The sequence below is a fragment of the Amia ocellicauda genome, chromosome 16, assembly GCF_036373705.1.
Source record: "Amia ocellicauda isolate fAmiCal2 chromosome 16, fAmiCal2.hap1, whole genome shotgun sequence".
Lineage (NCBI taxonomy): Eukaryota > Metazoa > Chordata > Actinopteri > Amiiformes > Amiidae > Amia > Amia ocellicauda.
Genome location: NC_089865.1, coordinates 5,653,912 through 5,668,460, shown reverse-complemented (window position 1 = coordinate 5,668,460; position 14,549 = coordinate 5,653,912). Strand labels below are relative to the sequence as shown.

At 39.7% G+C, this 14,549-nt stretch overlaps 1 long non-coding RNA gene across 1 annotated transcript; it reads right to left on the bottom strand.

Moving 5' to 3' along the window:
* Positions 1-2,565: 2,565 nt before the first annotated feature.
* Positions 2,566-8,173, bottom strand: LOC136711727 (uncharacterized). Its single transcript, XR_010804770.1, has 3 exons — positions 7,944-8,173; positions 5,636-5,734; positions 2,566-3,854 (listed from the first exon to the last, which is right to left on the bottom strand). It is a non-coding gene; the product is annotated as an uncharacterized LOC136711727 (long non-coding RNA).
* Between the last annotated feature and the right edge of the window lie 6,376 nt (positions 8,174-14,549).

Below are 14,549 nucleotides of genomic sequence, written 5' to 3'. Positions count from 1 at the left end.
AATAAATATATTAGCCTTATGAAAGAGTGAAGACTGTACACTATTCCAGTAGAGATGGAGGTGTAAGAAAACAGGCAACCCTTTGTTTAAACCTCATCCAGCATCAGCCAAGCACGCATTACAGCGACAAGGAAGTGACACTAACAGACAGCTGAGATTGCCACCCTGGGAAGAACTGTTACGATGTTATGAAGTGCTTATTAAGAATTTCTGAAGGCTACATGAAGGTTTTATACCCAAGGTTTAGGTCAGTTAGCAATGTTAGCAATGCTCCATCATATACATATTAAAGATAATGCTACAGCAAGCATTCTCCTTGCCGTGCCTCACGCTCATTCCTTGTTTTCTGAAAGTGGTCATGGAGTGAGGACCTGCCAGTATTGATCTTAAATCAGCCTCTTAAAGAGATGGCAAACTGACTCAATGCCAGGATAGACACACCTGCTTAAAAGGAGCACAACATCGCTACAGTGAGTGCAGGTCTTCTGCGAGCTCGTGATTCTGAAATATATAAACATTTCAGCGCAAGACACTTTCTCAAGGGGAACAATATGTCGCATACCCTTTTAGTTCAATTCAGGCCACTTCCCAGCTTTTAGCACTTCAGATGTGTTAAGCCACCACATTTTAGGTGGTAAAACATTCCCAATTTCCCCAGACATGCTGATCTTCTTGTGGTGGTAGGGGGTGTCTAAAAAGTTCCATACTCAAACTCTCAACGCATGATAATGTTTCAATTTGTGTGTGTGTGTTTTTATTGATAAATATATAAAATGAATTATGAGTAAGACTATTGAAACCAAGGGGCAGTTAAAACTCTGTAGCCTTAGGTCTATTAACATCAGGAAGTCAGATTACAGTGGATCTGAGGGGGGTGAGGAATTTCACCTTGCTGTCCACAGGGTCTGGAGGGCTCTGGTCTCTGGGGCTTATTGCCTTCCTCATTAAAATACATTTCCTTGACTTCATGGGTATCAGCAGCATTTTAACTGATCCTGGGGAGACTTGGGTATCTGTAACACACTGTGTGCCATTGAATTTGAAAACTCCCCGAGCTTCATCCACAAAGGTGCGTTACCTACAGGCCGGTCACATCTCAAAATCTCCCAGCATGCTCTTCTGTCTTGCAATGCAGAATTGATTTTGCTAGTGTACTACTTAAAGTAGATACACGTAATCCTTAAAAAAAGGAGGAGGGGAGAAACCTGCGAACGTTTGTATTTTGAAAAACTAGAAAAACGTCACTGATGGGCTGCATGTTTTTGAAACTGACCTTGGTAAATAATTACACTGATTAGTGAGCTGGGTTTGTGCAATTAGAGACTGAAATTCAATCTTAAAGGAAGAATGTTTCATAACAAGCCCCCCGCCCCAGGGACCTGAACTGAGTTGTGCCGTTACTGTGCCACCATGAGAACATTTGCAAGTCTTACTCCCTTCCTACACTACGATAGGAACTTCCACTGAGCAGAATTGAATCATTCTCTCGGAGAGCAAATACCGAAACATGAGAGAATAGGCCTTTGATCTGAATGGGGGAAAGGAAAAATAAAATAAAAAAAATCAACAATGAAATGGTGGTTTGAGTATAAATAATATATTTTTACATCTTCAGAAGGAATGCTGGTTTTGAGATTCTTCTCCGCTGTGGTTAGGGAAGTTCAGCCGCACACAGCATTTCAAAACACAAACACTCAGGGCAGAAGAACAAAGGCACTCTGTTCTCAATCTGCTGGGTGCATATCATTTACATCTACATGGGTTTGTTTCATTTTTATCAATATTCATACAAAACAAATCAAAGGAAGTATTTTTTTGTTTATTTGTTTGTTTTAAATGTTGTCCATTTAATTTCACTCCAGTGTCAATGGAGCAGTTTTCTAGCAAACTGAAAGTGGTTGACAATCAGGCGCAAGATCCTGTACACACTTCTGACTGCATCTTTAGTGCACTTTAGATACTGGTATATAATCTATACATTAAGCTGAAATCAATCAATCAATCAATCAATCAAATCTACTCAAATAATTCCAAAAGGGCAGATTTGCAATGTCCTTGGAACTCATATTTGGTAGTGTCTAGAAACTGTGGACCAATATTACAAAAGGAAACTGAAAATGCGAAGTCCTTACGTTAAGAATATGATGTCCTAGATATTTTTAAAGCATCTTCTTAGGTAAAATATTAAACTATAAACAAGTGTCACTGGGTTTACTATACTTTATGCTGGCCGGTGTGCCTCAGCTGTGTGCTTTATAACATCCCCCCCGAGGAACCTCAAAGCACGGAGACGTGTCACATAAGAGTATAAATTGTTTTCAGAGAAACAGGAAGGAAGCAGAGGTATGGATCGCACATCCGCACAACTGTCTAACAGGGATTGTTTTTATGAAGATGTTATGAGGCCGTTTTATTTTTATTATCTCACAGCTGTTTCAAGTTGCAACGTTTTGCCGTTTTTAACAAGCTTTTTAAAGAGCTAGGAAGTTTTGCATCATCTCCAGTTTTTAAACAAAATTAGGAGGCCGTTTGCATATCACACAGTTCTAAGGCCTTTGTTGGGTATTTTAAAACCTGTCTTTAATTTGGCATTCTTGGTGTAAGTCAGCGCTTGGCTGGAAAACAATATTTTGCACAGGGATGGATGTATGAGCCAGAGGAATGCTATAATCGCCTATCTCTGGTGAAAGCTATCTTTTGCCTCTCTGGAGAAACGCTTTTCCCGGTTGATTATCATCCTGGTAACAACCTCACATAAAGCTCCGAAGACAACATCTAATCTTTGGTATGAAGAATAGGTTTCTCCCTCTGCCTTTTCAGATACAGTTTGCATTAGTACACATTTATGCAAAGCAGAGCCCAAGCTGTCACCGGCTAATCATTACAAGGATGATAAATGATGTTTATTTTCTGATGATGGAACGAAACCCCCTTGCTGACGATAATTGTAATAAAAAGGACAGATCAAGCCAGTAAAGTTATTAAATTATCAGACCATAATTTGCATTAATGTCTCGTGTTGGACCTTGACGGGAGCTTCGCTGAGGAGGATGGCGCTGGCTTGTTACAATGTGTCCACCTTCAAACACGCCGCTTGCCCTTGACCCTTCAAAACACCTTTTGCGTTTCCCCATCCCAGTCACTCCGGTTTCTACTTCTCATTCTATACAAGGTCACCCAAAATCCAGATGTTAAACCAACGGAAGATAGCACACACGGCACTCTCAAGTGTCCTGCATGCATTTCAGTTTAATTGATAGTGTGGTGTGGCTTTTGTACAATTTCTGATAAGTACCATCAGCCCCACTATTTATTTTTTTACATTTATTTGCAAAATGAAATTCAGAGATTTTCCGGCCAGCTAAGATATCATGTAAAACATTTCTCATCTAAGCGCGGCTGCTTTTAATTTAAAGCCCTTTTTTCCCCCCACTTCACATTCCCTTTGAATTCCATCCACAATGCTGTGTGTATACTTCGGGGGTGTCCTGCGCTGGGCGTATGTGATTAGGATGCCGTTGTGCTTAAGAACAGGCAGGCAGAAGACAGGATCCAAAAGACAATGCTCTTACTCCAAAGCCGACGAATCTGGACTGCAGTGACTGGATCCTCACCGCTCCCCGGCCACACAAATCTTTCAGTGTCTGACAACGCAGTGCGTCTGATATTTCACATCTGCGGCCACATACAACTGAACCCTTCTTGTTTGTGCTCCACAAAGTCCTTGAACTCATAAGGAGAATAATGTTCATTAGACAGCCGGAGACTTGGAACCATTTGCCTCAGTTGTCCTTTTTTAAATAAGTGTTTGAACGGCTCTCAAGGGGCTGGCTTCTGGTTCAGAGCCAGCTGGACTGAAAAGAAAAAGTGAAAAAGGGTTAGGTCTAAAGGGGTTCCTCTTCTTTTAAGTGTGATCTGCCATAGGAATACAAGAATGTGCATATTTGTATGCCTTGGTGAATACAGACGGTGCCTCCATTTACATTTTATTTTATTTGCAGTTGCACAGAAGCTGTGTTTGGTAAGCAGGCAAATGCAGGGAAAGTGTCTATTTCTGTAAAGAAACTACCGAATGTAAGGAATCCTCACCTTTGATTTACACTGACAAAAGCTGTGACCACTGTGACTATAGACACTGAATGAAATCTAATTTCCCCGCTGATTCTTGACATTAAAAGTAACTGGCACTACCTGCCAGAGCACTCCTCTGTATCCTCACAAGGGCACTTATCCAATAAGGGATGAGGTCAAGTTGTATTTATGATAAAAGGGAGAATAATACTGTGTTTACTTCAATGCCACTGAAGATACAACCATATTTTGTTTGCGTTTGTGATACAGATGGTAGCAATGACAGAGATGGGCAGAGCAAGTTTTCATTGTTTCCTTTTTTCAATTAATATTCTGTGCTATCTGCGCACAGAGAGCCCTTGTGCACCGCACACCAAACCAAACAAAGAAACACAACAAACAAAAACAACACACACATACAATTATTCTAAAGCGCAATTTCCAACAGATGTTAGTAGGTTTTGGCCAGCTCCCTCCCATGTTAAATATAGTAATTTGATTGAAAACAAGTGATACGAGATCTGCGGTCAAGACTGTGTGCCAATCCAGCCATTCTTGGGCCTCTAATGGCCCGGGGTCAGCGGGGTCACCAGTGTAAAAGCAGAGCAGAGAAACGAACGACTGTTGCCAAGTAAGGCCCATAAATCCCTACTCAGAGGAAGTCATCTTTTTTTTTTTCCATCTGCAAATTAAAACACAATTACAAGCCTTTCATTGTTCATTTACCCAGAGAGAGGAGTATAATGTCAGGGAAAATCAATTAAGTCATGCTTTAAGTAAGGATTTGGGGTGGTTCTGTGTCAGCATGGCTCCTCCTGGTAAGTTATGGTCTACAGCACAGTGTGGGAAGGACGGTATGGCTTCTCAGAACTCAAACCAAATAAATACATCCCTCACTTGTACTTACAATACTGGAAATGCCAAGAGGGAAATATGGTTGACTACTGTGGTCTCTGGTTTCTGCACGGTTTTATGATGTTTAAATAGATTTTTTTCCCTCCTGCTAAAATCCCAGACGCAATCCATTCCCTTGTTGTGAAATAATCCTGTTTGATATTTGCGCTGTGTAAATCTTTGCATTTCTCTGTACTTGTACTTGTGAACAAATACCCCAAATATGTACTAATACACTAAACATCAAATGCCTGTATGAACTTTGTGCAAAATACATTATTTTCTCTAGCTGTCAGTATGTGAAATACTTCCACACAGCATTTTCAATCTGCTCTTTGTTTCAGTCTATATTCATAAAAACAGAATCAAATTCATGATCGGTTTCTGTTCCAGTGTCAGAATTACAAACTGTCCTTCCCTTTTCTTTAGTGAAACATGGCAACTTACCATGCAAGAACAAAAACCTAAGAAATCATAAACAACTCAGAGTTAGAATATTATATTTCCGATGTATTCACACATGCATTAGTATATATGTGTTGTATAACCGCATATTTTGAACAGAGGGGTATGTGTTTCTGACGCATATTGTATTGACAGCCACCGCAGCACAAACCAAAGTACTATGCAAAAATGAAAAAGTCTACAGAAAGCAATTCATTAAACTCACATTTGTTGTTGAAAATGCATGCAACAGGTCCAGGAAAGAAACTCCCTGTCTGAGTCAGACACTGGAGATGAGATGCATTGTGCAGACTTGAAGCGCCCCCTAGTGGAAACCAATGGTACAAATGGTAATGATGATGTCCTATTGCCAGCACATATTTAAGCACTTAAAAAGTCATTTGACCAGTTCACAGATTTTCCAGAGGAAAATAAAAGCTGTTGGCCTGAGCTACTTGACAATTAGCTTAACCTTGGGGAACAGGATTATGAATAGGCGGCAGAATGTAACAGCATGTTAGCACAGCGCAGTCACCTGAATATACAGCGTTCTGAAACGAGCCCAGAAAACAAAAACAACAAACTCCTGTATTCTGGATTTCTACATGTATGCATGTGCTGTTTCGTGTGTCTCAATCTGGAATAAAGAGTTTGTTGTTTTTTTGGTTTCATTTTTGTCATTTTTACAATCTCTTATTTTTTAATGTGACAGAAATCTGCTTTTGCAAATCAATAGGTTAGTGAAAAGCAAGTACACAGCTGTACAGAAAATTAAAAACTAATTTACTATGCACAAGGTTTGCTATCAGACTTTTTTTGTATTTGTGAAAAAACATAACTTTACTCATAGATTACGAAAGATCCTAAGATCGGGGTTGGAAAAAATAGCAATAGCTTGTGAGGAACTTTAGGGTAATGTCTGTGAGTCTAAGTGAAGATCATAGAGATGCCTACAGCCCAACAAGGCACTGGCATGCTGGCCTTGCTTCTGAAAACCAAGTTTAAAGGCACTGAATACTTGGCAGGTTGCGTTTCTTAGTGTCTGCTGTTGTAAAAGTAAGGTCAATAAACAGATCAAAGCTAGGTACAGAGAAAAAACAAAAACATGATGAACTTTGGTTTGGAAAGAATTATAAGAGAAATAAAGTTTTGGGATTTTTGCGCAGTATGTCGGGCTTTGATGCCAACCTTGTCCTAATCAAGACTATTTTCTTTTCTTACAGGGTACTGTGCAAACAGAAATAACTCGTGTTCAAAGGCATGTTTTCGATGGCAGTTACATTGATCAAAACAATATTTAAAAACCTGTCTTTCCTTTTTCCTGTTTAAATATCACTGGAGAGAAGGATTAATGCTGTGGGATCCTAGGTCTGATACCAGGAAGAAGACTTGTTTATTATCTGTTTAATGGGCAGTTTCTTTTCAAACACTGACTGGTACATAAACTATTGCTTTGCACACAGCTATTTCCTCATTGTGCCGTGTAATGTAACTGCTTGTGTGTATTTAGGCAAAAGAAGGGAAGTCTGATGTTTTTTAATAGTTTTTACAAGTTTGAAACTCGCAGTCAACTGGAACATTCGTCCGTCCAGAACCACAACCTATAGAGAAAAAGTCTTGTGTTTTCTGGTTGCTCTTAGCAATGATGTCTCGTGTTTGCCATGATTACAGAAGATGGAAGTTGGAAAGAAGCTGTTGTTGTAATGTATTCTCTAGTCTTGTAATTCAGACATGCAAGCCGGGCACGGAGGGATGGGGTACACAGCGCAGCCGAATCAAAGTGCAGAGCTGACCCCCGAAGGAGAACATTTACTTTTGTATGTAAATTAAAGCCCATGTGTCTGCAATAACCAGTCAGAGACATGAAACGGGTTGTTAAATAATTTAAGTAATTTGGATAATTAAACTGTAAAATAATGTGCACTTTGTTAGCTACACAAGATTGAAATAAACCATTATCAGCAAGACACTATATCATTATTTTCTCTAATATCATTGTACAACCAAATCATGTTTTTTTTTATGGCAGCACAGTCAAATATAATCCAGTCAAACTGTTCACATGGCAAGATACCAGAAGCCTCCTACTTATATTTGTAAAGTAAAATGTTTCAGGCACAAACACATATGTTAATATAAACATTTATCCAGATTTCTGCAAAGACAAATATTTAAATGAACATGTACTATGAACCTCGTGGAAGACCACAGAGCCCATATGGCCGTGATTTGAGAAGAGTTCAGTGTTTACATTTTTTTTTCTTTGAAAGCTTAGCAAAGCAGCATGTCAGTCGTGCATGTTGTCATTAGTAAGACGGAGGCTTATTACCACATCTGTAGATGCACAAATTCAATCAAGCAAGATACATATCACCCACCCATTCCTGATTCTAACGAAACGATCCCTATAGCATTACAGTAAACACGCACAAAAATAAAAAAGGCTCACATGCCTTCATTACAGACACTGTAATTCTATACAACTGTAATAAGGTCCTTGAAAAAACAGTTAAAAAAACTAAATCTAAATGCACCTTTTTCTTATTTGTGCCCGAGCTGGCCGTGCTGTGGTTTCACACAGAGCCCCTGTGGGTTTAAGCTTTTGGTGGCGCCTGTCTTCCTTTTAACCAACAGCTTTAAAATGAGGCGGCACACCAAGACTTCTCTCGCCGAATCTTTGCTGACTAACTCGGATTTACCTTCTCCGGGTCTCACCTCTGACCTTCACCCCTGACCTCTGACCCTGACAGCAGTACAGAGAGGATTCCTGTTGGCTTCATTTCTTATCCTAAGCTCCCAGTGCAGCAGAGAACATGCTTTTAAATTCCTTTACCCACATGTCTTTCTTAAACTGCCTGAACTGATTGTTTCTGCTGGGTATCTAATGCGTGTCATAAAGGGGCCTCTGAAGCTGGAACAGATTTGTGTTTCGATTAGATAAGTCTGCGAAGGTTTAGTATCCCCAGAATGTTGCTTGACATTCTATACCATTCATTTAAAGTGTATTGCTTTAAAATAATAATAATAATAATAATAATAATAATAATAATAATAATAATAATAATAATAACCATCACAGGGGGCAGTTCAATTAATGTGTTTGCATATTTATTTTTCAAGTAAATCTACAAATCATTGTCCTATCACCTCCAATAGAATTAATTGGTGGTCTTCAATTAATTAACTTACGTTCCTTTTCACTCAGTTTTTTTTTTTTTTGTCCATATTTAATGTTGTGTGATCTTTTTATCACAGTCCAATAAAACACATCAACATATTTAATTAATGCACTTCATTTTTATACTAGATTCAGGCTTTGTTATCCTGGGCAGAAGGGAGATTAATTAATGGAATGTAATTTTCCTTTTTTGGTGGTACATACAAAAACACAACACAAGAATGTATTTTCAGAGGAATTACCGCACTATCTCAGAGACAGAGGAGTGATTGTCCTGTACACGCAGATAATGGAGATACAATGATAGAACTGAAATAACGCTGCCAGCTTTCCAGAAACCCTCTGTGCCATGCTGGTCTGACACCAATCAAAACTGCTTGAAAATCAAATATTATAAAAGTGGCATATATATTAAACAGATGGATTAAAATAAATAAATATATTAAGGCAAGCCTGGGGGGCTCCCGTTTCAGAGACCCCTGGGTCCCTATTTTATCTTCCAAGAAGTGCCACTGAAAGGTGGGCCACAGGTAGGGGTTAGGTTTCAAATCTGAGCTGACTCCTGTCTTCTGTGTAGTGACCTCTTAGTCTGCCAACGTCTGTTGCAGTATACCATTCCCATCATGCACTGAACATGCCAGTTCCCATGAGTCCCTGCTCGTTCCTGCCATCTGCCATGATTTATAGAAAATGGGCAATGATTTATGGCCCAGTCATCCCACAATGAAGCCATTTTCTTTCATTTGCTTGGCCTCTGACTTCCCCAGCACTTCCAGCCAGGTTTGGGAAATATGCACTAATCATACACTAAAATTATATTTAAACAGGGGGACTTGCTGGGAATTGAGGCCTTTAATAAAATTAATTTTCAACAGAGGGTGAATGCTAATCATGAGACGGAGCTCGCCGACTATTTTGAGATGAGATCGGGCCACCAGAGAGATTTCACATCTGATAACGCAGATTACTGCAAGAAACGTGCATACGAATGGAGCGACGGTCAGCTGGGCTCGCTGCGAATCAGAAGGAGAGGGGTTTGATGTCTCTGGTCCAAAATTAAAAAGTAGAACAAGTGCTCTGGGGAAGCCATGAATCAAAGGCAGGTAGAGTCCAATTTAGAAGACACCTTTGTAAATTTAAACCATTTATCCACATCAAGCTAAAGCATGGTTTGGATAAAGACGCATATACTGGCACTTTCACGTGTGACAGTTTAATTAATAATGTTGTTTTTTTCATTCAATTTTTTAATTGTATACAGTTCTGCCTGAATGTAACATTTTTTAATAATCCAAGTCTTAATTTCCTTAAAGCATTTAAATACTGTGAACCCAACCTTTGGCCTCCAGCCTACTTCAATATGTCCATGTGTAGAATAAAGACAGTGGTTAAACCTATTCACACCCTTGATTTGAAACAATATTATTGAGCAATATATTCACTTTAAAAAATATTGTTCAATAAACTATACTGTTTCATCAGTTATGTATTTTCAGCCTAGAGAAAAAAATGTAAAGATTCCAGAGGATGGAACATAAGTTGAGATCAAAACACGCTTTTTTTTTTTTTCTCTTTCCAAGTTAACTTCCCTCAGAGAAGAAACAAAACAGTGTTCTGGGAAATAAGAAACCCTGACATTTTTTATAGCCCATGTTTTCTTGTTAAACCAACATTTATGTTGCTTCTGCACACTCCCATACTTCAATCTGCTTCCCTACCACACAAAACTAACACCATACAGGAAAGTGCAAAGTTTTTGTCTTTTTCAACTAATCCAGTAATAACACCGATCCACAAGACATTCCCTAAACTAGGGATTTCATAGACGGCAAAAAGTCAGAACCATGAGAGACTCCAGGAAAACACCACTACAGGACAGTCAAATAAGATGCCCACAAGTCAAATATCAAAGTATGGAATATATCTGTAAGTGGAAAAAAACTAAAAGCACTTTACTCTGGTACACATCAGTGAGTTTGTAATCATGCTCCTCAGGAACCAGCATTTTCAGCTTCAGCGATCCTCCCATCGCCACTCACTGCCCAGATTTACCAGATGCTCCGGAGATGAGGCTCCCTCTGATTAATATCTGATTGTGAGTATATTTCCATGAGCCCGGGGCTATTACAAGTTGTCGCATATCCTTTAACTAATTTCGCTCTTTTGACAGATGACACGACGATGCATACAAACTAGGGCTGTTGTCACTGGCTGTGCACACTGGTGCGCCCGGAGCATTGTCCTCTCTCTGCTGGTGAAAGTCAGGAGGCTGGCGTCCCCCTGTGTGGTAGCCGGTGTGCCACACATCGAGGGGAGCTGTATCAAAGGTGGCAGGGGCAGCGAGGGCAAAAGGCGAGAGAGATATCCCTTAGAGGCAGGGTTTCCAAGTACCTACTGTACTTCACTGTGGTCTCTCTGACAGAGCACCACACCAGAGAGAAGGAAAACATCTTTACTGGACAGGATGGTAAAGATACCATACAATCAACCCATAACTGAAGACAAACCCTAAAGGAATCCTGATACAGTGTCAACAGTACTGTATACACAGGTAAAGTAGTCGAGTCTGAACCTTTTCATTATTCAGTTGTGTGACCTGCTCAGTAAACTCACTACAGTTTGCATTAATTTCACAATCGCTTTCCAAACCCAACCTGCTGAGATGAAGTTTGCAGGTCTGGCGCCGGTCCAGGCTCCTAGGACACTAGCGGGAATGTTGATCCGGATGTGAAGCTCCTATTCCCAGGGCTGCCCTGTTCTGCAAAAGTCCAGGCATTCTTCGTCGATGGAAATGCCGTTTGCAACTTCAACAGACCTGAGGAAATGAAAATAAAAACACCTGGAAATGCCTGTGTCAGTGCAATGCTTTTTTCCCCCTAACCAAGTGATGTCACACTGTCTATAAACCACACACTCATGAATTCCTCACTTTTGGGGGGCTTATATTTTTAATCCACTACTCCACCAGGGATGACACCAAATTCACACATTCTGAGAATAGCAATCGCTCTTAACTGGACAACACGGTGCACCCAAACCCCTCACATGCCAGATGACTGTGCATCAGCCGGATCGATAGGAAGTTCTCCCCGGCCCCCAGCTACAACCTAAGCGATGGTAAAGAAGAGTCTGGCTTCAAACGAATTCCCTCCGAGAGGAAACCTGGGGCTCTCGTAGGTCAGATGAGATTAACAGAAGCTGGCAGCAGGACACTGGTGTGAGAAACTGCATAATTGGCGATTATAATTCTTAACGATAAAGAAAGAGCACGCCTTAATGTCAGTGTGTTGATCTTCAAAACATACTGGTACTTAGGAAAATAGGGGTGATGAATAGATTATCAGTACATTATGAACAGATTAGATTTCTTCTCCCATTTTTAATTTTGAATTGAAAGGCCTGCTCACAGTACCCCCTTGTGTCGATTATCTGTAATGATCCACATTTGCCTTAAAAATCTTTTGGATTTAAAATGGGTTTCCCCAATGCACACCCCCAGACCCACTGTGCCTTCTATTTGTTGTATTTCAGCCCTTTTTATCTTATGTATTGAACTAATTTTTAAATGACATATTCTGATGTTTCCCTGCATTTGATGTATATCGTACTCAGTCGGGATTCAACTTAATAATAAATCATGGCTGATTAATTTAGACAAAATAAGATTGGCTAATTTTGTTCAATGAAATATATATATATTTTTTGCCCTTCGCTACTAAGAGCCCAGCTGCAATTATAATGTTGTATTGTACTTACTAAATCTCAAGTATTTAAACAATGCATTTTTAGATGTCTGGCATCTATAACATGTAAAGGAAAGGAGAAATAACAACAAGAAAAACTTCTAGCCCTTTTAGATCATCAAGTTTCCTTAAAATACACAACAGGCCCAGGTCTCTTATCAGTTATATCCCTGCAGCCCTCTTTTCAGCTACAGAAAGACAAGCTTGCTTTCTTCCATGGTGTTTCAGTCAGTTTTTATTTTTCTTAAATTTGTAATACAGATTTCTCACATATAAGTTCCAGTGCTAATTTCTATAAAAATGCTGCGTTTCAGCTTTGGTATTAAAACCACTCCAGTGAAAATTCCCCACTTCCCTTTTCACTACATACCCTTGTAAAATACGTTATACGCCACTTGTTGACGTTGGGCTCAAGTTTCTGTACTCCGAATACCTTCCACTGTTACACTGGCATTTCTGAAAGAAATTACTTATTTCCCTATAAATTCAAATAATTTACAGAAGCCGTTATTTAAAACTTAGTAAATACAGATTTGTCTCCCCCTCCAGGTGCTTCAACACATGTTCAAGGCAAAGAAAAAGGCCTCTGTGATCCTACTGGGATGGAAAGCCACAGTCTTCTGGACATACAATACGCATCACCTTCAGAAATCATTTCCAAGGCCCAAACCCAGGGGTTTTTACAGCAGGCATCACTGTCCGTACTGCTGATGGCTTCACAGGATTAATACAGCCATTAATACAGTACATTAGTACATACATCTCAAAAGACATGAACACAATAGCCATGAGCAACACATCCTCAAAATCACAGAGGAGGGGGTGCGACCTCATACCTTCAACAGGGCGCAGGAATGCTTATATTATATCATTATAAAATTATGCTTATATAATCATTATATTATCTTTTAAAGTTGACCTGTGCCCACCCTGCTCTGCTTAACCGAGGCCGAGTGTATTGGACTGCGTTTGAAGAAGAAAGGCTGCTGCACTGTATCGAGTGATGGGGTTATAATGTATCGGGAGAAGCGCTACAACTTTGATCTGAACAATTCACACACCTCCTAACTGTTACTCTGCTTTATCGCACCGGGCTGGCGCCGTTGGGATACTTACACAGTAATTATGATGGCGACTGTTTCTGTCGCGGTTCTGTGTGTTACAGCCCAGTTTCTGCTGTGACACACCTGGCCCTGGCAGGTCTCCGCAGTTCTGCGTAGTTCTGCGCAGGTCAGCAGAATCCCAGCGATCCCATTGGTGGAGCCGCGCAGAGCCGCGCAGAGCTGCGGGAATGTGGGCCGCACGGAGCCCAGGTATCGCCCGCTGATGGGATCACGTTATATCTGCTGGTAAATCGCACAGACCATTGGTGTAGAGGTCAGGTAAGCGGGTATATTATCTGGGCCAAAGATAAGACTGCAACACTGGTATCTGCTACCACACTTTTTTGTGTCTTATTGCACTTTTCGATACCCTCATTCATGTATGAGTTTTTGATTGCCTATTACACTTTTCCGTAGGGTATTGCATTTTATGGAAGGGTATGGCATGGTATTTTTTGATCGTGAATGATTTTTTGTCCTACTTCCGCTTTTCCTAATTGGGCCTAAATATTTACATATTAAATGTGTGAACACGTTTTAATTAGCCTTAATTGCGTTTCAATTTCTCTTATATGATCAGTCCAGCTGAAGAATGAATGATCTGATGTGACTAATTGTATATCAATCTGTAAAGCCTCTGTGGCTACCCAGCGAATAAATATACAAATAAAAACTGATTTATTAATTGATTGATATCAGTTCATACGTTTCTCACCTGTTCGTACTTTGTTGTACAGTAGTTTGGTATAAGACATTGTAGTGTAATATATACAAATGCAGTGCAGTGAAATACTGTGATGTATTGCAATGTACTGTAGTATAGTACAGTAATTTAAAATATATAGTATATTGTAGTGCAATGCAATGTAGTACTCTTGCATGCATACTGCTGTATAATCACTGCTTAGACATTAACTTCAGTGCTGCTAAATTAATTTCTACTACTGCTCACAGTTACTTACGAACTATATAGTAACCTGCATACTACCATACAAGATTAAAACATCTTCAACTATATACAATACTGCAACATGCAAACAGTATCTTTAGTTATTATTATCTTCAGTTAGTGGTAGTGTTATTACTAGTTTTATAATTATGAACACTATGCGAAAA